Source organism: Drosophila kikkawai, unplaced genomic scaffold (genome assembly GCF_030179895.1).
Source record: "Drosophila kikkawai strain 14028-0561.14 unplaced genomic scaffold, DkikHiC1v2 scaffold_25, whole genome shotgun sequence".
In the NCBI taxonomy this organism is placed as follows: Eukaryota; Metazoa; Arthropoda; class Insecta; order Diptera; family Drosophilidae; genus Drosophila; species Drosophila kikkawai.
This window is the reverse complement of record NW_027222591.1, coordinates 1-27,236: the sequence shown is the minus strand read 5'-3', so window position 1 is coordinate 27,236 and position 27,236 is coordinate 1. Positions and strand designations below refer to the sequence as shown.

The 27,236-nt window shown below is 28.5% G+C and overlaps 1 long non-coding RNA gene across 1 annotated transcript; it reads left to right on the top strand.

Moving 5' to 3' along the window:
* Window positions 1-12,261: 12,261 nt before the first annotated feature.
* Window positions 12,262-16,654, top strand: LOC138929496 (uncharacterized). Its single transcript, XR_011445785.1, has 2 exons — window positions 12,262-13,179; window positions 16,039-16,654. It is a non-coding gene; the product is annotated as an uncharacterized lncRNA (long non-coding RNA).
* Window positions 16,655-27,236: the final 10,582 nt, after the last annotated feature.

The window sequence follows — 27,236 nt, the reverse complement described above, 5'->3', positions numbered from 1 at the left end:
TTTACAATTTTTACAATTGAGTATGCAAATGTAATAGCCGTGTAAAAACTAATATAAACACAAATTCTTAATTGGATACATGCATTATTAGCTGAGCTGTGAACTTTTTGTTTACAAATTTACAATTGAGTATGCAAATGTATTAGCCATGTAAAAACTAATATAAGTACAAATTCTACCATGGATACATGCATTATTAGCTGAGTTGTGAACTTTTTGTTTACAAATTTACAATTGAGTATGCAAATGTATTAGCCTTGTAAAAACTAATATAAATACAAATTCTGAAGTGGATACAGGCATTATTAGCTGAGTTGTGAACTTTTTGTTTACAAATTTACAATTGAGTATGCAAATGTATTAACTTTGTAAAAACTATAAAAACTAATATAAATACTAATTCTGAAGTGGATACAGGCATTATTAGCTGAGTTGTGAACTTTTTGTTTATAAATTTACTATTGATTATGAAAATGTATTAGCCTTGTAAAAACTAATATAAATACAAATTCTGAAGTGGATACAGGCATTATTAGCTGAGTTGTGAACTTTTTGTTTATAAATTTACAATTGAGTATGCAAATGTATTAACCTTGTAAAAACTAATATAAATACAAATTCTGAAGTGGATACATGCATTAGTAGCTGAGTTGTGCACTTTTTGTTTACAAATTTACAATTGAGTATGCAAATGTATTAGCCTTGTAAAAACTAATATAAATACAAATTCTGAAGTGGATACAGGCATTATTAGCTGAGTTGTGAACTTTTTGTTTACAATTTTACAATTTAGTATGCAAATGTATTAGCCGTGTAAAAACTAATATAAATACTAATTCTGAAGTGGATACAGGCATTATTAGCTGAGTTGTGAACTTTTTGTTTACAAATTTACAATTGAGTATGCAAATGTATTAGCCGTGTAAAAACTAATATAATACTAATTCTGAAGTGGATTCAGGCATTATTAGCTGAGTTGTGAAATTTTTGTTTACAAATTTATACCTGAGTATGCAAATGTATTAACCTTGTAAAAACTAATATAATTACAAATTCTGAAGTGGATACATGCATTAATAGCTGAGTTGTGAACTTTTTGTTTACAAATTTACAATTGAGTATGCAAATGTATTAGCCATGTAAAAACTAATATAATTACAAATTCTGAAGTGGATATATGCACTATTATCTGAGTTGTGAACTATTTGTTTACAAATTTACAATTGAGTATGCAAATGTATTAGCATTGTAAGAACTAATTTAAATATAAATTCTGCCGTGGATACATGCATTATTAGCTGAGCTGTGAACTTTTTGTTTACAAATTTACATTTGAGTATGCAAATGTATTAGCCATGTAAAAAATAATATAAGTACAATTTATGCCGTGGATACATGCATTATTAGCTGAGTTGTGAACTTTTTGTTTACAAATTTCATTATTAGCTGAGATGTGAACTTTTTGTTTACAATTTTTACAATTGAGTATGCAAATGTATTAGCCGTGTAAAAACTAATATAAATACAAATTCTAAAGTGGATATATGCATTATAATATAAGTACAAATTCTGCCGTGGATTCAGGCATTATTAGCTGAGATGTGAACTTTTTGTTTACAAATTTACAATTGAGTATGCAAATGTATTAGCCATGTAAAAACTAAAATAATTACAATTTCTGAAATGGATATATGCACTATTATCTGAGTTGTGAACTTTTTGTTTACAATTTTACAATTGAGCATGCAAATGTAATAGCCGTGTAAAAACTAATATAAACACAAATTCTTAATTGGATACATGCATTATTAGCTGAGCTGTGAACTTTTTGTTTACAAATTTACAATTGAGTATGCAAATGTATTAGCCATGTAAAAACTAATATAAGTACAAATTCTACCATGGATACATGCATTATTAGCTGAGTTGTGAACTTTTTGTTTACAAATTTACAATTGAGTATGCAAATGTATTAGCCTTGTAAAAACTAATATAAATACAAATTCTGAAGTGGATACATGAATTATTAGCTGAGTTGTGAACTTTTTGTTTACAAATTTACAATTGAGTATGCAAATGAATTAACTTTGTAAAAACTATAAAAACTAATATAAATACTAATTCTGAAGTGGATACAGGCATTATTAGCTGAGTTGTGAACTTTTTGTTTATAAATTTACTATTGATTATGAAAATGTATTAGCCTTGTAAAAACTAATATAAATACAAATTCTGAAGTGGATACAGGCATTATTAGCTGAGTTGTGAACTTTTTGTTTATAAATTTACAATTGAGTATGCAAATGTATTAACCTTGTAAAAACTAATATAAATACAAATTCTGAAGTGGATACATGCATTAGTAGCTGAGTTGTGCACTTTTTGTTTACAAATTTACAATTGAGTATGCAAATGTATTAGCCTTGTAAAAACTAATATAAATACAAATTCTGAAGTGGATACAGGCATTATTAGCTGAGTTGTGAACTTTTTGTTTACAATTTTACAATTTAGTATGCAAATGTATTAGCCGTGTAAAAACTAATATAAATACTAATTCTGAAGTGGATACAGGCATTATTAGCTGAGTTGTGAACTTTTTGTTTACAAATTTACAATTGAGTATGCAAATGTATTAGCCGTGTAAAAACTAATATAATACTAATTCTGAAGTGGATTCAGGCATTATTAGCTGAGTTGTGAAATTTTTGTTTACAAATTTATACCTGAGTATGCAAATGTATTAACCTTGTAAAAACTAATATAATTACAAATTCTGAAGTGGATACATGCATTAATAGCTGAGTTGTGAACTTTTTGTTTACAAATTTACAATTGAGTATGCAAATGTATTAGCCATGTAAAAAATAATATAAGTACAATTTATGCCGTGGATACATGCATTATTAGCTGAGTTGTGAACTTTTTGTTTACAAATTTCATTATTAGCTGAGATGTGAACTTTTTGTTTACAATTTTTACAATTGAGTATGCAAATGTATTAGCCGTGTAAAAACTAATATAAATACAAATTCTAAAGTGGATATATGCATTATAATATAAGTACAAATTCTGCCGTGGATTCAGGCATTATTAGCTGAGATGTGAACTTTTTGTTTACAAATTTACAATTGAGTATGCAAATGTATTAGCCATGTAAAAACTAAAATAATTACAAATTCTGAAATGGATATATGCACTATTATCTGAGTTGTGAACTTTTTGTTTACAATTTTACAATTGAGCATGCAAATGTAATAGCCGTGTAAAAACTAATATAAATACAAATTTTGAAGTGGATATATGCATTATAATATAAGTACAAATTCTGCCGTGGATTCAGGCATTATTAGCTGAGATGTGAACTTTTTGTTTACAAATTTACAATTGAGTATGCAAATGTATTAGCCATGTAAAAACTAAAATAATTACAAATTCTGAAATGGATATATGCACTATTATCTGAGTTGTGAACTTTTTGTTTACAATTTTACAATTGAGTATGCAAATGTATTAGCCATGTAAAAAATAATATAAATACAAATTCTAAAGTGGATATATGCATTATAATATAAGTACAAATTCTGCCGTGGATTCAGGCATTATTAGCTGAGATGTGAACTTTTTGTTTACAAATTTACAATTGAGTATGCAAATGTATTAGCCATGTAAAAACTAAAATAATTACAAATTCTGAAATGGATATATGCACTATTATCTGAGTTGTGAACTTTTTGTTTACAATTTTACAATTGAGTATGCAAATGTATTAGCCATGTAAAAACTAATATAATTACAAATTCTGAAGTGGATATATGCACTATTATCTGAGTTGTGAACTATTTGTTTACAAATTTACAATTGAGTATGCAAATGTATTAGCATTGTAAGAACTAATTTAAATATAAATTCTGCCGTGGATACATGCATTATTAGCTGAGCTGTGAACTTTTTGTTTACAAATTTACATTTGAGTATGCAAATGTATTAGCCATGTAAAAAATAATATAAGTACAATTTATGCCGTGGATACATGCATTATTAGCTGAGTTGTGAACTTTTTGTTTACAAATTTCATTATTAGCTGAGATGTGAACTTTTTGTTTACAATTTTTACAATTGAGTATGCAAATGTATTAGCCGTGTAAAAACTAATATAAATACAAATTCTAAAGTGGATATATGCATTATAATATAAGTACAAATTCTGCCGTGGATTCAGGCATTATTAGCTGAGATGTGAACTTTTTGTTTACAAATTTACAATTGAGTATGCAAATGTATTAGCCATGTAAAAACTAAAATAATTACAAATTCTGAAATGGATATATGCACTATTATCTGAGTTGTGAACTTTTTGTTTACAATTTTACAATTGAGCATGCAAATGTAATAGCCGTGTAAAAACTAATATAAATACAAATTTTGAAGTGGATACAGGCATTATTAGCTGAGCTGTGAACTTTTTGTTTACAAATTTACAATTGAGTATGCAAATGTATTAGCCTTGTAAAAACTAATATAAATACAAATTCTGAAGTGGATTCAGGCATTATTAGCTGAGTTGTGAACTTTTTGTTTACAAATTTACAATTGAGTATGCAAATGTATTAACTTTGTAAAAACTATAAAAACTAATATAAATACTAATTCTGAAGTGGATACAGGCATTATTAGCTGAGTTGTGAACTTTTTGTTTATAAATTCACTATTGATTATGAAAATGTATTAGCCTTGTAAAAACTAATATAAATACAAATTCTGAATTGGATACAGGCATTATTAGCTGAGTTGTGAACGTTTTGTTTATAAATTTACAATTGAGTATGCAAATGTATTAACCTTGTAAAAACTAATATAAATACAAATTCTGAAGTGGATACATGCATTATTAGCTGAGTTGTGCACTTTTTGTTTACAAATTTACTATTGAGTATGCAAATGTATTAGCCTTGTAAAAACTAATATAAATACAAATTCTGAAGTGGATACAGGCATTATTAGCTGAGTTGTGAACTTTTTGTTTACAAATTTACAATTTAGTATGCAAATGTATTAGCCGTGTAAAAACTAATATAAATACTAATTCTGAAGTGGATACAGGCATTATTAGCTGAGTTGTGAACTTTTTGTTTACAAATTTACAATTGAGTATGCAAATGTATTAGCCGTGTAAAAACTAATATAATACTAATTCTGAAGTGGATTCAGGCATTATTAGCTGAGTTGTGAAATTTTTGTTTACAAATTTATACCTGAGTATGCAAATGTATTAACCTTGTAAAAACTAATATAATTACAAATTCTGAAGTGCATTAATAGCTGAGTTGTGAACTTTTTGTTTACAAATTTACATTTGAGTATACAAATGTATTAGCCATGTAAAAAATAATATAAGTACAATTTATGCCGTGGATACATGCATTATTAGCTGAGTTGTGAACTTTTTGTTTACAAATTTCATTATTAGCTGAGATGTGAACTTTTTGTTTACAATTTTTACAATTGAGTATGCAAATGTATTAGCCGTGTAAAAACTAATATAAATACAAATTCTAAAGTGGATAAATGCATTATAATATAAGTACAAATTCTGCCGTGGATTCAGGCATTATTAGCTGAGATGTGAACTTTTTGTTTACAATTTTTACAATTGAGTATGCAAATGTAATTGCCGTGTAAAAACTAATATAAACACAAATTCTTAAGTGGATACATGCATTATTAGCTGAGCTGTGAACTTTTTGTTTACAAATTTTCAATTGAGTATGCAAATGTATTAGCCATGTAAAAACTAATATAAGTACAAATTCTACCATGGATACATGCATTATTAGCTGAGTTGTGAACTTTTTGTTTACAAATTTACAATTGAGTATGCAAATGTATTAGCCTTGTAAAAACTAATATAAATACAAATTCTGAAGTGGATACAGGCATTATTAGCTGAGTTGTGAACTTTTTGTTTACAAATTTACAATTGAGTATGCAAATGTATTAACTTTGTAAAAACTATAAAAACTAATATAAATACTAATTCTGAAGTGGATACAGGCATTATTAGCTGAGTTGTGAACTTTTTGTTTATAAATTTACTATTAATTATGAAAATGTATTAGCCTTGTAAAAACTAATATAAATACAAATTCTGAAGTGGATACAGGCATTATTAGCTGAGTTGTGAACTTTTTGTTTATAAATTTACAATTGAGTATGCAAATGTATTAACCTTGTAAAAACTAATATAAATACAAATTCTGAAGTGGATACATGCATTATTAGCTGAGTTGTGCACTTTTTGTTTACAAATTTACAATTGAGTATGCAAATGTATTAGCCTTGTAAAAACTAATATAAATACAAATTCTGAAGTGGATACAGGCATTATTAGCTGAGTTGTGAACTTTTTGTTTACAAATTTACAATTTAGTATGCAAATGTATTAGCCGTGTAAAAACGAATATAAATACTAATTCTGAAGTGGATACAGGCATTATTAGCTGAGTTGTGAACTTTTTGTTTACAAATTTACAATTGAGTATGCAAATGTATTAGCCGTGTAAAAACTAATATAATACTAATTCTGAAGTGGATTCAGGCATTATTAGCTGAGTTGTGAAATTTTTGTTTACAAATTTATACCTGAGTATGCAAATGTATTAACCTTGTAAAAACTAATATTATTACAAATTCTGAAGTGGAGACATGCATTAATAGCTGAGTTGTGAACTTTTTGTTTACAAATTTACAATTGAGTATGCAAATGTATTAGCCATGTAAAAACTAATATAATTACAAATTCTGAAGTGGATATATGCACTATTATCTGAGTTGTGAACTATTTGTTTACAATTTTACAATTGAGCATGCAAATGTATTAGCCGTGTAAAAACTAATATAAATACAAATTCTGAAGTGGATACATGAATTATTAGTTGAGTTGTGAACTTTTTGTTTACAAATTTACAATTGAGTATGCAAATGTATTAGCCTTCTAAAAACTAATATAAGTACAAATTCTGCCGTGGATACATGCATTATTAGCGGAGTTGTGAACTTTTTGTTTACAAATTTACAATTGAGTATGCAAATGTATTAGCCATGTAAAAACTAATATAAATACAAATTCTGAAGTGGATACAGGCATTATTAGCTGAGTTGTGAACTTTTTGTTTACAAATTTACAATTGAGTATGCAAATGTATTAGCCATGTAAAAACTAATATAAATACAAATTCTGAAGTGGATACAGGCATTATTAGCTGAGTTGTGAACTTTTTGTTTACAAATTTACAATTGAGTATGCAAATGTATTAGACGTGTAAAAACTAAAATAAGTACAAATTCTGGTTGGATACATGCATTATTAGTGGAGTTGTGAACTTTTTGTTTACAAATTTACAATTGAGTATGCAAATAAATTAGCCTTCTAAAAACTAATATAAGTACAAATTCTGCCGTGGATACATGCATTATTAGCGGAGTTGTGAACTTTTTGTTTACAAATTTACAATTGAGTATGCAAATGTAATAGCCTTCTAAAAACTAATATAAGTACAAATTCTGCCGTGGATATATGCATTATTAGCGGAGTTGTGAACTTTTTGTTTACAAATTTACAAATGAGTATGCAAATGTATTAGCCTTCTAAAAACTAATATAAGTACAAATTCTGCCGTGGATACATGCATTATTTTCGCAGTTGTGAACTTTTTGTTTACAAATTTACAATTGAGTATGCAAATGTATTAGCATTGTAAGAACTAATTTAAATATAAATTCTGCCGTGGATACATGCATTATTAGCTGAGTTGTGAACTTTTTGTTTACAAATTTACAATTGAGTATGCAAATAAATTAGCCTTCTAAAAACTAATATAAGTACAAATTCTGCCGTGGATACATGCATTATTAGCGGAGTTGTGAACTTTTTGTTTACAAATTTACAATTGAGTATGCAAATAAATTAGCCTTCTAAAAACTAATATAAGTACAAATTCTGCCGTGGATACATGCATTATTAGCGGAGTTGTGAACTTTTTGTTTACAAATTTACAATTGAGTATGCAAATAAATTAGCCTTCTAAAAACTAATATAAGTACAAATTCTGCCGTGGATACATGCATTATTAGCGGAGTTGTGAACTTTTTGTTTACAAATTTACAATTGAGTATGCAAATGTATTAGCCTTCTAAAAACTAATATAAGTACAAATTCTGCCGTGGATACATGCATTATTTTCGGAGTTGTGAACTTTTTGTTTACAAATTTACAATTGAGTATGCAAATGTATTAGCCGTGTAAAAACTTATATAAATACAAATTCGGAAGTCGATACAGGCATTATTAGCTGAGCTGTGGACTTTTTGTTTACAAATTTACAATTGAGTATGCAAATGTATTAGCCGTGCAAAAACGAATATAAATACAAATTCTGAAGTGGATATATGCAATTTTATCTGAGCTGTGAACTTTTTGTTTACAAATTTACAATTGAGTATGCAAATGTATTAGCCTTGTAAAAACTAATATAAATACAAATTCTGCCGTGGATACATGCATTATTAGCGGAGTTGTGAACTATTTGCTTACAAATTTACAATTGAGTATGCAAAAGTATTAGCCGTGTAAGAACTATACACATTCTTAAGTGGATACATGCATTATTAGCTTGGTTGTGAACTTTTTGTTTACAAATTTACAATTGAGTATGCAAATGTATTAGCCATGTAAAAAATAATATAAGTACAAATTCTGAAGTGGATACAGGCATTATTAGCTGAGTTGTGAACTTTTTGTTTACAAATTTCATTATTAGCTGAGATGTGAACTTTTTGTTTACAAATTTACAATTGAGTATGCAAATGTATTAGCCGTGTAAAAACTATTATAAATACAAATTCTGAAGTGGATACAGACATTATTAGCTGAGCTGTGAACTTTTTGTTTTCAAATTTACAATTGAGTATGCAAATGTATTAGCCGTGTAAAAACTAATATAAGTACAAATTCTGGTTGGATACATGCATTATTAGTGGAGTTGTGAACTTTTTGTTTACAAATTTACAATTGAGTATGCAAATGTATTAGCCTTCTAAAAACTAATATAAGTACAAATTCTGCCGTGGATACATGCATTATTAGCGGAGTTGTGAACTTTTTGTTTACAAATTTACAATTGAGTATGCAAATGTATTAGCCATCTAAAAACTAATATAAGTACAAATTCTGGTTGGATACATGCATTATTAGTGGAGTTGTGAACTTTTTGTTTACAAATTTACAATTGAGTATGCAAATGTATTAGCCTTCTAAAAACTAATATAAGTACAAATTCTGCCGTGGATACATGCATTATTTTCGGAGTTGTGAACTTTTTGTTTACAAATTTACAATTGAGTATGCAAATGTATTAGCCGTGTAAAAACTTATATAAATACAAATTCGGAAGTCGATACAGGCATTATTAGCTGAGCTGTGGACTTTTTGTTTACAAATTTACAATTGAGTATGCAAATGTATTAGCCGTGCAAAAACGAATATAAATACAAATTCTGAAGTGGATATATGCAATTTTATCTGAGCTGTGAACTTTTTGTTTACAAATTTACAATTGAGTATGCAAATGTATTAGCCTTGTAAAAACTAATATAAATACAAATTCTGCCGTGGATACATGCATTATTAGCGGAGTTGTGAACTATTTGCTTACAAATTTACAATTGAGTATGCAAAAGTATTAGCCGTGTAAGAACTATACACATTCTTAAGTGGATACATGCATTATTAGCTTGGTTGTGAACTTTTTGTTTACAAATTTACAATTGAGTATGCAAATGTATTAGCCATGTAAAAAATAATATAAGTACAAATTCTGAAGTGGATACAGGCATTATTAGCTGAGTTGTGAACTTTTTGTTTACAAATTTCATTATTAGCTGAGATGTGAACTTTTTGTTTACAAATTTACAATTGAGTATGCAAATGTATTAGCCGTGTAAAAACTATTATAAATACAAATTCTGAAGTGGATACAGACATTATTAGCTGAGCTGTGAACTTTTTGTTTTCAAATTTACAATTGAGTATGCAAATGTATTAGCCGTGTAAAAACTAATATAAGTACAAATTCTGGTTGGATACATGCATTATTAGTGGAGTTGTGAACTTTTTGTTTACAAATTTACAATTGAGTATGCAAATGTATTAGCCTTCTAAAAACTAATATAAGTACAAATTCTGCCGTGGATACATGCATTATTAGCGGAGTTGTGAACTTTTTGTTTACAAATTTACAATTGAGTATGCAAATGTATTAGCCATCTAAAAACTAATATAAGTACAAATTCTGGTTGGATACATGCATTATTAGTGGAGTTGTGAACTTTTTGTTTAAAAATTTACAATTGAGTATGCAAATGTATAAGACGTGTAAAAACTAATATAAATATAAATTCTGAAGTGGATTCAGGCATTATTAGCTGAGTTGTGAACTTTTTGTTTACAAATTTACAATTGAGTATGCAAATGTATAAGCCGTGTAAAAACTACTATAAGTACAAATTCTGCCGTGGATACATGCATTATTAGCTGAGTTGTGAACTTTTTGTTTACAAATTTACATTTGAGTATGCAAATGTATTAGCCTTCTAAAAACTAATATAAGTATAAATTCTGCCGTGGATACATGCATTATTTGCGGAGTTGTGAACTTTTTGTTTACAAATTTACAATTGAGTATGCAAATGTATTAGCATTGTAAGAACTAATTTAAATATAAATTCTGCCGTGGATACATGCATTATTAGCTGAGATGTGAACTTTTTGTTTATAAATTTACAATTGAGTATGCAAATGTATTAGCCGTGTAAAAATTAATATAAATACAAAATCTGAAGTGGATTCATGCATTATTAGCTGAGTTGTGAACTTTTTGTTTTCAAATTTACAATTGAGTATGCAAATGTATTAGCCTTCTAAAAACTAATATAAGTACAAATTCTGCCATGGATACATGCATTATTAGCGGAGTTGTAAATTTTTTGTTTACAAATTTACAATTGAGTATGCAAATGTATTAGCCATGTAAAAACTAATATAAATACAAATTCTGAAGTGGATACAGGCAATATTAGCTGAGTTGTAAACTTTTTGTTTACAAATATTAAATGCAACCAACATAAGTCTGCAACATTGTTTGGCTGCAAGACAAAAGCAACATCAAATACTTAGAATTAAATGTTGCGGAGATCCCCGTATACCTAGAATTAAATGTTGCGGAGATCCTCAAATACCTAGAATTAAGTGTTGCGAAGATCAACTATAAAAGGGACACATTGAAATGTATTTAGTTTAGTTCGCGTAAAACAACCTTTGTGAATAGTAGATGTGCTGTGCCAAATGAAAGAAAAGACTCATTAAATATAATTATAAACTATAAGTGCATATGTGTTGTTAATAAGGAGGGTGGTTTTTGCCAACAGGTTATGGGGACCAGCTCCCTCTGCAATTTAAATTGGTTAAAACAAATTGTTTAAACAAATTCATAAACCTAAAAAAAAAAAAAAAAAAAAAGAATGAAAATTTAAACCTTATTGTGTGACTAAGTAAAGTGCTTAAAACAAAGTATTAAATAAAATATTGAAAAGCGAAATATAAGAAAAATCAAACAAAGTTAATAGTGAAATAATTTCAATTTGATTTTGATGAAGTATTAATAATTAAAATTCAAATTATGAAATATATGTACATATGTATGTACTAGTGATTTCAACTATTAAGACATATTGTGAAATAGGCTTTATGTAAAGGATTCTGAGAAACAGACAGCAGCGTTTAACCAGAAATACGGGACCAATCTGATGCGAAATTTTTCTTAAGAATTTTGGAAAGACATTTTTTTAAAGATAAATTTGAGGGTAACTTTTCACAAGAAAAATTTTTTTTCGAACTAAGTTCAGAGGTTTCTAATTCCTTTTAATTTTGTCAATTCTGGAAAATGGAAAAGTCAAAGAGAAATATAAAGCCGTTTGACGGCGATAGGTATTCCGTTTGGAAATTCAGAGTAAGGGCTCTTTTATCCGAAAACGATTCTTTAAAAGTATTTGATAAAGATCCTCCTGAAAAAATGACTGATGAGTGGAAGAAAGCAGAAAATACTGCTAAAAGTATAATCATTGAGTTCCTAAGTGATTCATTTCTTGGGTTCGCAAATGATGAAAGCTCAGCAAAAACGATTTTTACCAATCTGGACGCCATTTATGAGCGAAAGAGTCTGGCATCTCAGCTTTCTATCAGAAAGCAATTACTGTCATTAAAATTAAAAGGAGAGGTCACACTTGCAAATCATTTTGTTACTTTTGACGAGTTAATTAGTGAGTTAGTAGCATCAGGGGCAGAGATGGATGAGATGGACAAAGTGTCACATCTTCTATTGACAATGCCAGCCGCCTACGATGGGGTGATAACAGCTATAGAGACTCTATCAGAAGCAAAAATAACTTTGGCATTTGTAAAGACACGTTTGCTAGATCAGGAAATAAAACTTAAAGGTATAAGTAAAGACACAAGTCTTAAATCATTGCAAGCTGTGGGAAATTATAATAAAAAGGAACAAACAAAATTTAATAATTTCAAAAATAAATCAAAATTCAAACCAAACAAAAATAATTTTAAATCAAAATATACATGCCATCATTGCGGTAAAAAAGGACACTTTAAAAAGGATTGTTACCATTTTAAAAGGCTAAATAAAAACAATAAAGAAAACGAAAGTGGAAAACAGGCTCAAGTGGCCACAGTTGAAAAAGGTTTCGCATTTATGTTGAATCGTGCTATAATTAAAAACAAAAGTGATGTTTCATTTATTTTGGACTCGGGCGCGTCAGACCATATGATAAATGATAAAGAACTGTTTGCTGACTACATAAGTTTAAAAACACCAATTGAAATATCAGTGGCAAAGTGTGGTGAATTTATTTATGCTACGGCAAAAGGCATAATGAAACTTAAAAATGAGTTCCAGAAAAACATTACTTTGGAAGACGTACTTTATTGCAAAGATATTCCACATAATTTAATCTCTGTTAAAAGAATGCAAGAGGCTGGAATGGTTATTGAATTCAACGCAGGAGGTGTCACGGTTACAAAGAACGGTAACATAATTATTAAAAACTCCTGTAAGTACAATGTGCCAACTATGGAATTTAAAATATGTTATAAAGCACATACATTAAACAATAATCATTTTAAACAGTATCAGTTGTGGCATGAGAGGTTAGGACACGTTAGCAAGGGAAAATTTTTAGAACTCATACGATATAATATGTTTGAAGATACTGAAGTGTTAAAGAATGTCCATCCAAATGAAGATATATGTGAAGCATGTGTTAAAGGCAAACAATCAAGATTGCCATTTGAAAAATTCAAAGATAAAAGTTACATTAAAAGACCATTATATATTGTGCATTCTGATGTTTGTGGCCCTATTAGCCCTCCTACTATCGATGGGAAAAATTATTTCGTTGTTTTTGTCGATCAGTTTACACACTATTGTGTTACCTATTTAATAAAATATAAATCCGAAGTATTTTCCGTTTTCAAAGACTTCATTTCGAAAAGTGAAGCCCATTTCAATTTGAAGGTTGTCAATTTGTATATAGACAATGGGCGGGAATATTTGTCAAACGAAATGAGAGAATACTGTGTGGAGAGAGGAATTACTTATCATCTTACAGTGCCACATACACCCCAATTGAACGGGGTATCTGAACGTATGATAAGGACTTTAACAGAAAAGGCTAGATCCATGATACATGGCGCAAATTTAAGTAAAAGTTTCTGGGGTGAAGCTGTCTTAACAGCAACTTATTTAATTAACAGAAGCTCAAGCAAAGCATTGAAAGACATAACAAAGACTCCCTATGAATTATGGCATGAAAGAAAGCCATGTCTAAAATACCTGAAGGTATTTGGTGCAACGGTATACATACACAACAAAATCCGAAAACGAAAGTTTGATGAAAAATCAAAAAAGGGTATACACGTTGGGTATGAACAGAATGGGTTAAAAATTTGGGATGTTGAGTCTAGAAAATTTATTGTGGCAAGAGATGTAATTGTCGATGAGACAAATATGAAAAATTCTAGGACTGTGGAACAAAATTTTAATTTTGTGGAAGAGTGCACTGAAAGTGATCAGCTTGATATCCTCAAAGAAATGGAGGATGGTATAGATGTGAGTAAACACATGGAAAGTGATCAACAATGTATCCTAAATAAAAGTAAGGAAAGTGCAGAAGAAAATTTCCGGAATGAAAGTACGGAGGAAAAATCTAAAATGCAAATTTTAGATATACAGCCTAGTTGTGAAACATCTCTAGAAGAAGAGGCTATAAGTGTTGAGCACCAATTGCCTGATTCACCCCAGAAAGAAAAAGAAACTGAAATAAGGCGAAGTGAGAGATTGAAAGGTAAACCACAAACATCTTATAGATTTCTCAATAATTGTTTAATGAATGCACATGCTTTTGCGAATGATACTCCAAACTCCTTTGAAGATATAAATAACAGAAGTGATAGAGTGGAGTGGGAAAAAGCAATTCGTGAAGAGTTAGATTCTCATACTTATAATAACACATGGAGTATTGTTGAAAAGCCAAAGGATAAAAACATTGTAGACTGTAAATGGGTTTTTACCATTAAACATAACGAACTTGGTGAGAATATTAGATACAAAGCAAGACTAGTAGCAAGAGGCTTCACACAACAGCATTTGATTGATTACGATGAAACATTCGCACCTGTAGCGAGAATTTCCAGTTTTAGATTTATTCTATCACTTTCAAACCAATTTGACTTAAAGGTTCACCATATGGATGTGAAAACAGCATTCTTGAATGGCCTGCTTAAAGAAGATATATATATGAAAATTCCTCAAGGACTACCTTTCGAAAATGATAAAGTCTGTAAATTGAACAAAGCTTTATATGGCCTTAAACAAGCTGCAAGATGCTGGTTTGAGGTATTTGAGAATGTTTTAAAAGAAATTGGTTTTGAAAACTCCGCTGTGGATCGTTGTATCTATATATTAGATAAAGGATGTATCTCTAAAAATATATACCTGCTCTTATATGTTGATGATTTAGTAATAGCTACTGAAAACATTGACACCATGACTAAACTAAAATCATATCTCATGACAAAATTTAGAATGACTGACTTACTTGAAATTCGTTATTTTATAGGAATAAAAATAGAAAGAAAATCAAACAAGTTCGAGCTCAGCCAGACGCCTTATATTAAAAATATTTTAAAGAAATTTAACATGGAAGAATGTAATCCAGTAAGCACTCCACTACCAAGTAAAATAAATTTTGCGGCCTTAAGCTCAAAAGAAAGTTATGATGCACCATGTCGAAATTTAATAGGCTGCTTGATGTATGTAATGTTGTGTACAAGACCGGATTTGTGTGCATCAATTAGTATATTAAGTAGATATACTAATAATAATAATATTGAATTATGGACATGTTTAAAAAGAGTTCTTAGGTATTTGAAAGGAACAGCTGATCTTAAATTAACTTTTGTTAAGAACTCTAATTTCAAAAATATTATTACAGGATATGTTGATTCTGACTGGGCGGGTAGTGAGTGCGATAGAAAAAGTACAACCGGTTACATATTTAAATTATTTGAATCATATGTTATTTCATGGAATACTAAGAAGCAGAACTCGGTGGCTGCCTCATCAACTGAAGCCGAGTACATGGCTCTATTCGAAGCAGTTAGAGAATCTTTGTGGATTAAGTCTTTAATGAAAAGTATTAAATTTGAAATTAATGAAGCGATAAAACTTTACGAAGATAATCAGGGATGCATTAGCATTGCAAACAACCCCTCATGTCACAAACGATCAAAGCATATTGATATTAAATACCATTTTTCTCGGGAACAGATTGAAAATAAGCTAATTGTTCTTGAGTATATTTCCACAGACAACCAACTAGCTGATATTCTTACAAAAACTTTACCTGCAGCCAGATTCCTCAAGCTAAGAAGCAGAATGGGTCTTACTGATGACGATGAACAACAAACCTAAACCAAAAAGGATGAACACTCCTATCTACTATGAAATATCTTCTTATTTTGCGTTTTTTTTTTTTTTTATTAAATTTTTGAACTTAAATTTATTTTAATTTATCTACATATATATTTGCTTGGTTTGATTGGGTTTTTCTGGGTTTTCCCCAATCCATGCAACAAATGTTGAACCAAGATATTGTATGCACCCCAGAAGGCACAGCATGTCTTATAAGTTTTTTTTTGTACTGAATTGTTTTTTTTTAGTTTATTTAATGTTGTTTTTGAGGAGGTGTATTAAATGCAACCAACATAAGTCTGCAACATTGTTTGGCTGCAAGACAAAAGCAACATCAAATACTTAGAATTAAATGTTGCGGAGATCCTCGGATACCTAGAATTAAATGTTGCGGAGATCCTCAAATACCTAGAATTAAGTGTTGCGAAGATCAACTATAAAAGGGACACATTGAAATGTATTTAGTTTAGTTCGCGTAAAACAACCTTTGTGAATAGTAGATGTGCTGTGCCAAATGAAAGAAAAGACTCATTAAATATAATTATAAACTATAAGTGCATATGTGTTGTTAAAAAGGAGGGTGGTTTTTGCCAACAACAAATTTACAATTGAGTATGCAAATGTATTAGCCTTGTAAAAACTAATATAAATAGAAATTCTGAAGTGGATACAGGCATTATTAGCTGAGTTGTGAACTTTTTGTTTACAAATTTACAATTAAGTATGCAAATGTATTAGCCTTGTAAAAACTAATATAAATACAAATTCTGCCGTGGATACAGGCATTATTAGCTGAGTTGTGAACTTTTTGTTTACAAATTTACAATTGAGTATGCAAATGTATTAGCCTTGTAAAAACTAATATAAATACAAATTCTGAAGTGGATACAGGCATTTTTAGCTGAGTTGTGAACTTTTTGTATACAAATTTACAATTGAGTATGCAAATGTATTAGCCTTGTAAAAACTAATATAAGTACAAATTCTGCCGTGGATACATGCATTATTAGCTGAGTTGTGAACTTTTTGTTTACAAATTTCATTATTATCTGAGATGTGAACTTTTTGTTTACAAATTAACAATTGAGTATGCAAATGTATTAGCCATGTAAAAACTAATATAAATACAATTTCTGAAGTGGATACAGCATTATTATTATTTAGTTTAGTTCGCGTAAAACAACCTTTGTGAATAGTAGATGTGCTGTGCCAAATGAAAGAAAAGACTCATTAAATATAATTATAAACTATAAGTGCATATGTGTTGTTAAAAAGGAGGGTGGTTTTTGCCAACAACAAATTAACAATTGAGTATGCAAATGTATTAGCCATGTAAAAACTAATATAAATACAATTTCTGAAGTGGATACAGGCATTATTAGCTGAGTTGTGAACTTTTTGTTTACAAATTTACAATTGAGTATGCAAATGTATTAGCCTTGTAAAAACTAATATAAATACAAATTCTGCCGTGGATACATGCATTATTAGCGGAGTTGTGAACTTTTTGATTACAAATTTACAATTGAGTATGCAAATGTATTAGCCGTGTAAAAACGAATATAAATACAAATTCTGAAGTGGATACATGTATTATTAGCTGAGCTGTGAACTTTTTGTCTACAGATTTACAATTGAGTATGCAAATGTATTAGCCGTGTAAAAACTATTATAAATACAAATTCTGAAGTGGATACAGACATTATTAGCTGAGCTGTGAACTTTTTGTTTTCAAATTTACAATTGAGTATGCAAATGTATTAGCCGTGTAAAAACTATTATAAATACAAATTCTGAAGTGGATATATGCATTATTATCTGAGTTGTGAACTTTTTGTTTACAAATTTACAATTGAGTATGCAAATGTATTAGCCTTCTAAAAACTAATATAAATACAAATTCTGAAGTGGATACAGGCATTATTAGCTGAGTTGTGAACTTTTTGTTTACAAATTTACAATTGAGTATTCAAATGTATTAGACGTGTAAAAACTAAAATAAGTACATATTCTGGTTGGATACATGCATTATTAGTGGAGTTGTGAACTTTTTGTTTACAAATTTACAATTGAGTATGCAAATAAATTAGCCTTCTAAAAACTAATATAAGTACAAATTCTGCCGTGGATACATGCATTATTAGCGGAGTTGTGAACTTTTTGTTTACAAATTTACAATTGAGTATGCAAATGTATTAGCCTTCTAAAAACTAATATAAGTACAAATTCTGGTTGGATACATGCATTATTAGTGGAGTTGTGAACTTTTTGTTTAAAAATTTACAAATGAGTATGCAAAGGTATTAGACGTGTAAAAACTAATATAAATATAAATTCTGCCGTGGATACATGCATTATTAGCTGAGTTGTGAACTTTTTGTTTACAAATTTACATTTGAGTATGCAAATGTATTAGCCTTCTAAAAACTAATATAAGTATAAATTCTGCCGTGGATACATGCATTATTTGCGGAGTTGTGAACTTTTTGTTTACAAATTTACAATTGAGTATGCAAATGTATTAGCATTGTAAGAACTAATTTAAATATAAATTCTGCCGTGGATACATGCATTATTAGCTGAGATGTGAACTTTTTGTTTATAAATTTACAATTGAGTATGCAAATGTATTAGCCGTGTAAAAATTAATATAAATACAAAATCTGAAGTGGATTCATGCATTATTAGCTGAGTTGTGAACTTTTTGTTTTCAAATTTACAATTGAGTATGCAAATGTATTAGCCGTGTAAAAACTATTATAAATACAAATTCTGAAGTGGATATATGCATTATTATCTGAGTTGTGAACTTTTTGTTTACAAATTTACAATTGAGTATGCAAATGTATTAGCCTTCTAAAAACTAATATAAATACAAATTCTGAAGTGGATACAGGCATTATTAGCTGAGTTGTGAACTTTTTGTTTACAAATTTACAATTGAGTATTCAAATGTATTAGACGTGTAAAAACTAAAATAAGTACATATTCTGGTTGGATACATGCATTATTAGTGGAGTTGTGAACTTTTTGTTTACAAATTTACAATTGAGTATGCAAATAAATTAGCCTTCTAAAAACTAATATAAGTACAAATTCTGCCGTGGATACATGCATTATTAGCGGAGTTGTGAACTTTTTGTTTACAAATTTACAATTGAGTATGCAAATGTATTAGCCTTCTAAAAACTAATATAAGTACAAATTCTGGTTGGATACATGCATTATTAGTGGAGTTGTGAACTTTTTGTTTAAAAATTTACAAATGAGTATGCAAAGGTATTAGACGTGTAAAAACTAATATAAATATAAATTCTGCCGTGGATACATGCATTATTAGCTGAGTTGTGAACTTTTTGTTTACAAATTTACATTTGAGTATGCAAATGTATTAGCCTTCTAAAAACTAATATAAGTATAAATTCTGCCGTGGATACATGCATTATTTGCGGAGTTGTGAACTTTTTGTTTACAAATTTACAATTGAGTATGCAAATGTATTAGCATTGTAAGAACTAATTTAAATATAAATTCTGCCGTGGATACATGCATTATTAGCTGAGATGTGAACTTTTTGTTTATAAATTTACAATTGAGTATGCAAATGTATTAGCCGTGTAAAAATTAATATAAATACAAAATCTGAAGTGGATTCATGCATTATTAGCTGAGTTGTGAACTTTTTGTTTTCAAATTTACAATTGAGTATGCAAATGTATTAGCCTTCTAAAAACTAATATAAGTACAAATTCTGCCATGGATACATGCATTATTAGCGGAGTTGTGAACTTTTTGTTTACAAATTTACAATTGAGTATGCAAATGTATTAGCCATGTAAAAACTAATATAAATACAAATTCTGAAGTGGATACAGGCAATATTAGCAGAGTTGTAAACTTTTTGTTTACAAATTTACAATTGAGTATGCAAATGTATTAGCCTTGTACAAACTAATATAAATACAAATTCTGAAGTGGATACAGGCATTATTAGCTGAGTTGTGAACTTTTTGTTTACAAATTTACAATTGAGTATGCAAATGTATTAGCCTTGTAAAAACTAATATAAATTCAAATTCTGAAGTGGATACAGGCATTATTAGCTGAGTTGTGAACTTTTTGTTTACAAATTTACAATTAAGTATGCAAATGTATTAGCCTTGTAAAAACTAATATAAATACAAATTCTGCCGTGGATACAGGCATTATTAGCTGAGTTGTGAACTTTTTGTTTACAATTTTACAATTGAGTATGCAAATGTATTAGCCTTGTAAAAACTAATATAAATACAAATTCTGAAGTGGATACAGGCATTATTAGCTGAGTTGTGAACTTTTTGTATACAAATTTACAATTGAGTATGCAAATGTATTCGCCTTGTAAAAACTAATATAAGTACAAATTCTGCCGTGGATACATGCATTATTAGCTGAGTTGTGAACTTTTTGTTTACAAATTTCATTATTAGCTGAGATGTGAACTTTTTGTTTACAAATTTACAATTGAGTATGCAAATGTATTAGCCATGTAAAAACTAATATAAATACAATTTCTGAAGTGGATACAGGCATTATTAGCTGAGTTGTGAACTTTTTGTTTACAAATTTATAATTGAGTATGCAAATGTATTAGCCTTGTAAAAACTAATATAAATACAAATTCTGCCGTGGATACATGCATTATTAGCGGAGTTGTGAACTTTTTGATTACAAATTTACAATTGAGTATGCAAATGTATTAGCCGTGTAAAAACGAATATAAATACAAATTCTGAAGTGGATACATGTATTATTAGCTGAGCTGTGAACTTTTTGTCTACAGATTTACAATTAAGTATGCAAATGTATTAGCCATGTAACAAATAATATAAGTACAATTTATGCCGTCGATACATGCATTATTAGCTGAGTTGTGAACTTTTTGTTTACAAATTTCATTATTAGCTGAGATGTGAACTTTTTGTTTACAATTTTTACAATTGAGTATGCAAATGTATTAGCCGTGTAAAAACTAATATAAATACAAATTCTAAAGTGGATATATGCATTATAATATAAGTACAAATTCTGCCGTGGATTCAGGCATTATTAGCTGAGATGTGAACTTTTTGTTTACAAATTTACAATTGAGTATGCAAATGTATTAGCCGTGTAAAAACTAATATAATACTAATTCTGAAGTGGATTCAGGCATTATTAGCTGAGTTGTGAAATTTTTGTTTACAAATTTATACCTGAGTATGCAAATGTATTAACCTTGTAAAAACTAATATAAATAACAATTCTGAAGTGGATACATGCATTAATAGCTGAGTTGTGAACTTTTTGTTTATAAATTTACAATTGAGTATGCAAATGTATTAACCTTGTAAAAACTAATATAAATACAAATTCTGAAGTGGATACAGGCATTATTAGCTGAGTTGTGAACTTTTTGTTTACAAATTTACAATTGAGTATGCAAATGTATAAGCCGTGTAAAAACTAATATAAGTACAAATTCTGAAGTGGATACAGGCATTATTAGCTGCGCTGTGAACTTTTTGTTTACAAATTTACAATTGAGTATGCAAATGTATTAGCCGTGTAAAAACTAATATAAATACTAAATCTGAAGTGGATACAGGCATTATTAGCTGAGTTGTGAACTTTTTGCTTACAAATTTACAATTGATATGCAAATGTATTAGCCTTGTAAAAACTAATATAAATACAAATTCTGAAGTGGATTCAGGCATTATTAGCTGAGTTGTGAAATTTTTGTTTACAAATTTATACCTGAGTATGCAAATGTATTAGCCATGTAAAAACTAATATAATTACAAATTCTGAAGTGGATACAGGCATTATTAGCTGCGCTGTGAACTTTTTGTTTACAAATTTACAATTGATATGCAAATGTATTAGCCTTGTAAAAACTAATATAAATACAAATTCTAAAGTGGATACATGCATGATTAGCTGAGATGTGAACTTTTTGTTTACAAATTTACAATTGAGTATGCAAATGTATTAGCATTGTAAGAACTAATTTAAATATAAATTCTGCCGTGGATACATGCATTATTAGCTGAGCTGTGAACTTTTTGTTTACAAATTTACATTTGAGTATGCAAATGTATTAGCCATGTAAAAAATAATATAAGTACAATTTATGCCGTGGATACATGCATTATTAGCTGAGTTGTGAACTTTTTGTATACAAATTTACAATTGAGTATGCAAATGTATTCGCCTTGTAAAAACTAATATAAGTACAAATTCTGCCGTGGATACATGCATTATTAGCTGAGTTGTGAACTTTTTGTTTACAAATTTCATTATTAGCTGAGATGTGAACTTTTTGTTTACAAATTTACAATTGAGTATGCAAATGTATTAGCCATGTAAAAACTAATATAAATACAATTTCTGAAGTGGATACAGGCATTATTAGCTGAGTTGTGAACTTTTTGTATACAAATTTACAATTGAGTATGCAAATGTATTCGCCTTGTAAAAACTAATATAAGTACAAATTCTGCCGTGGATACATGCATTATTAGCTGAGTTGTGAACTTTTTGTTTACAAATTTCATTATTAGCTGAGATGTGAACTTTTTGTTTACAAATTTACAATTGAGTATGCAAATGTATTAGCATTGTAAGAACTAATTTAAATATAAATTCTGCCGTGGATACATGCATTATTAGCTGAGCTGTGAACTTTTTGTTTACAAATTTACATTTGAGTATGCAAATGTATTAGCCATGTAAAAAATAATATAAGTACAATTTATGCCGTGGATACATGCATTATTAGCTGAGTTGTGAACTTTTTGTATACAAATTTACAATTGAGTATGCAAATGTATTCGCCTTGTAAAAACTAATATAAGTACAAATTCTGCCGTGGATACATGCATTATTAGCTGAGTTGTGAACTTTTTGTTTACAAATTTCATTATTAGCTGAGATGTGAACTTTTTGTTTACAAATTTACAATTGAGTATGCAAATGTATTAGCCATGTAAAAACTAATATAAATACAATTTCTGAAGTGGATACAGGCATTATTAGCTGAGTTGTGAACTTTTTGTTTACAAATTTATAATTGAGTATGCAAATGTATTAGCCTTGTAAAAACTAATATAAATACAAATTCTGCCGTGGATACATGCATTATTAGCGGAGTTGTGAACTTTTTGATTACAAATTTACAATTGAGTATGCAAATGTATTAGCCGTGTAAAAACGAATATAAATACAAATTCTGAAGTGGATACATGTATTATTAGCTGAGCTGTGAACTTTTTGTCTACAGATTTACAATTAAGTATGCAAATGTATTAGCCATGTAACAAATAATATAAGTACAATTTATGCCGTGGATACATGCATTATTAGCTGAGTTGTGAACTTTTTGTTTACAAATTTCATTATTAGCTGAGATGTGAACTTTTTGTTTACAATTTTTACAATTGAGTATGCAAATGTATTAGCCGTGTCAAAACTAATATAAATACAAATTCTAAAGTGGATATATGCATTATAATATAAGTACAAATTCTGCCGTGGATTCAGGCATTATTAGCTGAGATGTGAACTTTTTGTTTACAAATTTACAATTGAGTATGCAAATGTATTAGCCGTGTAAAAACTAATATAATACTAATTCTGAAGTGGATTCAGGCATTATTAGCTGAGTTGTGAAATTTTTGTTTACAAATTTATACCTGAGTATGCAAATGTATTAACCTTGTAAAAACTAATATAAATACAAATTCTGAAGTGGATACATGCATTAATAGCTGAGTTGTGAACTTTTTGTTTATAAATTTACAATTGAGTATGCAAATGTATTAACCTTGTAAAAACTAATATAAATACAAATTCTGAAGTGGATACAGGCATTATTAGCTGAGTTGTGAACTTTTTGTTTACAAATTTACAATTGATATGCAAATGTATTAGCCTTGTAAAAACTAATATAAATACAAATTCTAAAGTGGATACATGCATGATTAGCTGAGATGTGAACTTTTTGTTTACAAATTTACAATTGAGTATGCAAATGTATTAGCATTGTAAGAACTAATTTAAATATAAATTCTGCCGTGGATACATGCATTATTAGCATGTTTACAAATTTACAATTGATATGCAAATGTATTAGCCTTGTAAAAACTAATATAAATACAAATTCTAAAGTGGATACATGCATGATTAGCTGAGATGTGAACTTTTTGTTTACAAATTTACAATTGAGTATGCAAATGTATTAGCATTGTAAGAACTAATTTAAATATAAATTCTGCCGTGGATACATGCATTATTAGCTGAGCTGTGAACTTTTTGTTTACAAATTTACATTTGAGTATGCAAATGTATTAGCCATGTAAAAAATAATATAAGTACAATTTATGCCGTGGATACATGCATTATTAGCTGAGTTGTGAACTTTTTGTTTACAAATTTCATTATTAGCTGAGATGTGAACTTTTTGTTTACAATTTTTACAATTGAGTATGCAAATGTATTAGCCGTGTAAAAACTAATATAAATACAAATTCTAAAGTGGATATATGCATTATAATATAAGTACAAATTCTGCCGTGGATTCAGGCATTATTAGCTGAGATGTGAACTTTTTGTTTACAAATTTACAATTGAGTATGCAAATGTATTAGCCATGTAAAAACTAATATAAATACAAATTCTGAAGTGGATACAGGCATTATTAGCTGAGTTGTGAACTTTTCGTTTACAAATTTATAATTGAGTATGCAAATGTATTAGCCTTGTAAAAACTAATATAAATACAAATTCTGCCGTGGATACATGCATTATTAGCGGAGTTGTGAACTTTTTGATTACAAATTTACAATTGAGTATGCAAATGTATTAGCCGTGTAAAAACGAATATAAATACAAATTCTGAAGTGGATACATGTATTATTAGCTGAGCTGTGAACTTTTTGTCTACAGATTTACAATTAAGTATGCAAATGTATTAGCCATGTAACAAATAATATAAGTACAATTTATGCCGTGGATACATGCATTATTAGCTGAGTTGTGAACTTTTTGTTTACAAATTTCATTATTAGCTGAGATGTGAACTTTTTGTTTACAATTTTTACAATTGAGTATGCAAATGTATTAGCCGTGTAAAAACTAATATAAATACAAATTCTAAAGTGGATATATGCATTATAATATAAGTACAAATTCTGCCGTGGATTCAGGCATTATTAGCTGAGATGTGAACTTTTTGTTTACAAATTTACAATTGAGTATGCAAATGTATTAGCCGTGTAAAAACTAATATAATACTAATTCTGAAGTGGATTCAGGCATTATTAGCTGAGTTGTGAAATTTTTGTTTACAAATTTATACCTGAGTATGCAAATGTATTAACCTTGTAAAAACTAATATAAATAAAAATTCTGAAGTGGATACATGCATTAATAGCTGAGTTGTGAACTTTTTGTTTATAAATTTACAATTGAGTATGCAAATGTATTAACCTTGTAAAAACTAATATAAATACAAATTCTGAAGTGGATACAGGCATTATTAGCTGAGTTGTGAACTTTTTGTTTACAAATTTACAATTGATATGCAAATGTATTAGCCTTGTAAAAACTAATATAAATACAAATTCTAAAGTGGATACATGCATGATTAGCTGAGATGTGAACTTTTTGTTTACAAATTTACAATTGAGTATGCAAATGTATTAGCATTGTAAGAACTAATTTAAATATAAATTCTTAAGTGGATACATGCATTATTAGCTGAGCTGTGAACTTTTTGTTTACAAATTTACATTTGAGTATGCAAATGTATTAGCCATGTAAAAAATAATATAAGTACAATTTATGCCGTGGATACATGCATTATTAGCTGAGTTGTGAACTTTTTGTTTACAAATTTCATTATTAGCTGAGATGTGAACTTTTTGTTTACAATTTTTACAATTGAGTATGCAAATGTATTAGCCGTGTAAAAACTAATATAAATACAAATTCTAAAGTGGATAAATGCATTATAATATAAGTACAAATTCTGCCGTGGATTCAGGCATTATTAGCTGAGATGTGAACTTTTTGTTTACAATTTTTACAATTGAGTATGCAAATGTAATAGCCGTGTAAAAACTAATATAAACACAAATTCTTAAGTGGATACATGCATTATTAGCTGAGCTGTGAACTTTTTGTTTACAAATTTACAATTGAGTATGCAAATGTATTAGCCATGTAAAAACTAATATAAGTACAAATTCTACCATGGATGCATGCATTATTAGCTGAGTTGTGAACTTTTTGTTTACAAATTTACAATTGAGTATGCAAATGTATTAGCCTTGTAAAAACTAATATAAATACAAATTCTGAAGTGGATACAGGAATTATTAGCTGAGTTGTGAACTTTTTGTTTACAAATTTACAATTGAGTATGCAAATGTATTAACTTTGTAAAAACTATAAAAACTAATATAAATACTAATTCTGAAGTGGATACAGGCATTATTAGCTGAGTTGTGAACTTTTTGTTTATAAATTTACTATTGATTATGAAAATGTATTAGCCTTGTAAAAACTAATATAAATACAAATTCTGAAGTGGATACAGGCATTATTAGCTGAGTTGTGAACTTTTTGTTTACAAATTTACAATTGAGTATGCAAATGTATTAGCCATGTAAAAACTAATATAATTACAAATTCTGAAGTGGATCATGCATTAGTATCTGAGTTGTGAACTTTTTGTTTAAATTTTACAATTGAGTATGCAAATGTATTAGCCGTGTAAAAACTAATATAAATACAAATTCTGAAGTGGATACAGGCATTATTAGCTGAGTTGTGAACTTTTGTTTACAATTTTACAATTGAGTATGCAAATGTATTAGCCGTGTAAAAACTAATATAAATACTAATTCTGAAGTGGATACAGGCATTATTAGCTGAGTTGTATACTTTTTGTTTACAAATTTACAATTGAGTATGCAAATGTATAAGCCGTGTAAAAACTAATATAATACTAATTCTGAAGTGGATCAGGCATTATTAGCTGAGTTGTGAACTTTTTGTTTACAAATTACAATGAGTATGCAAATGTATTAGCCTTGTAAAAACTAATATAAT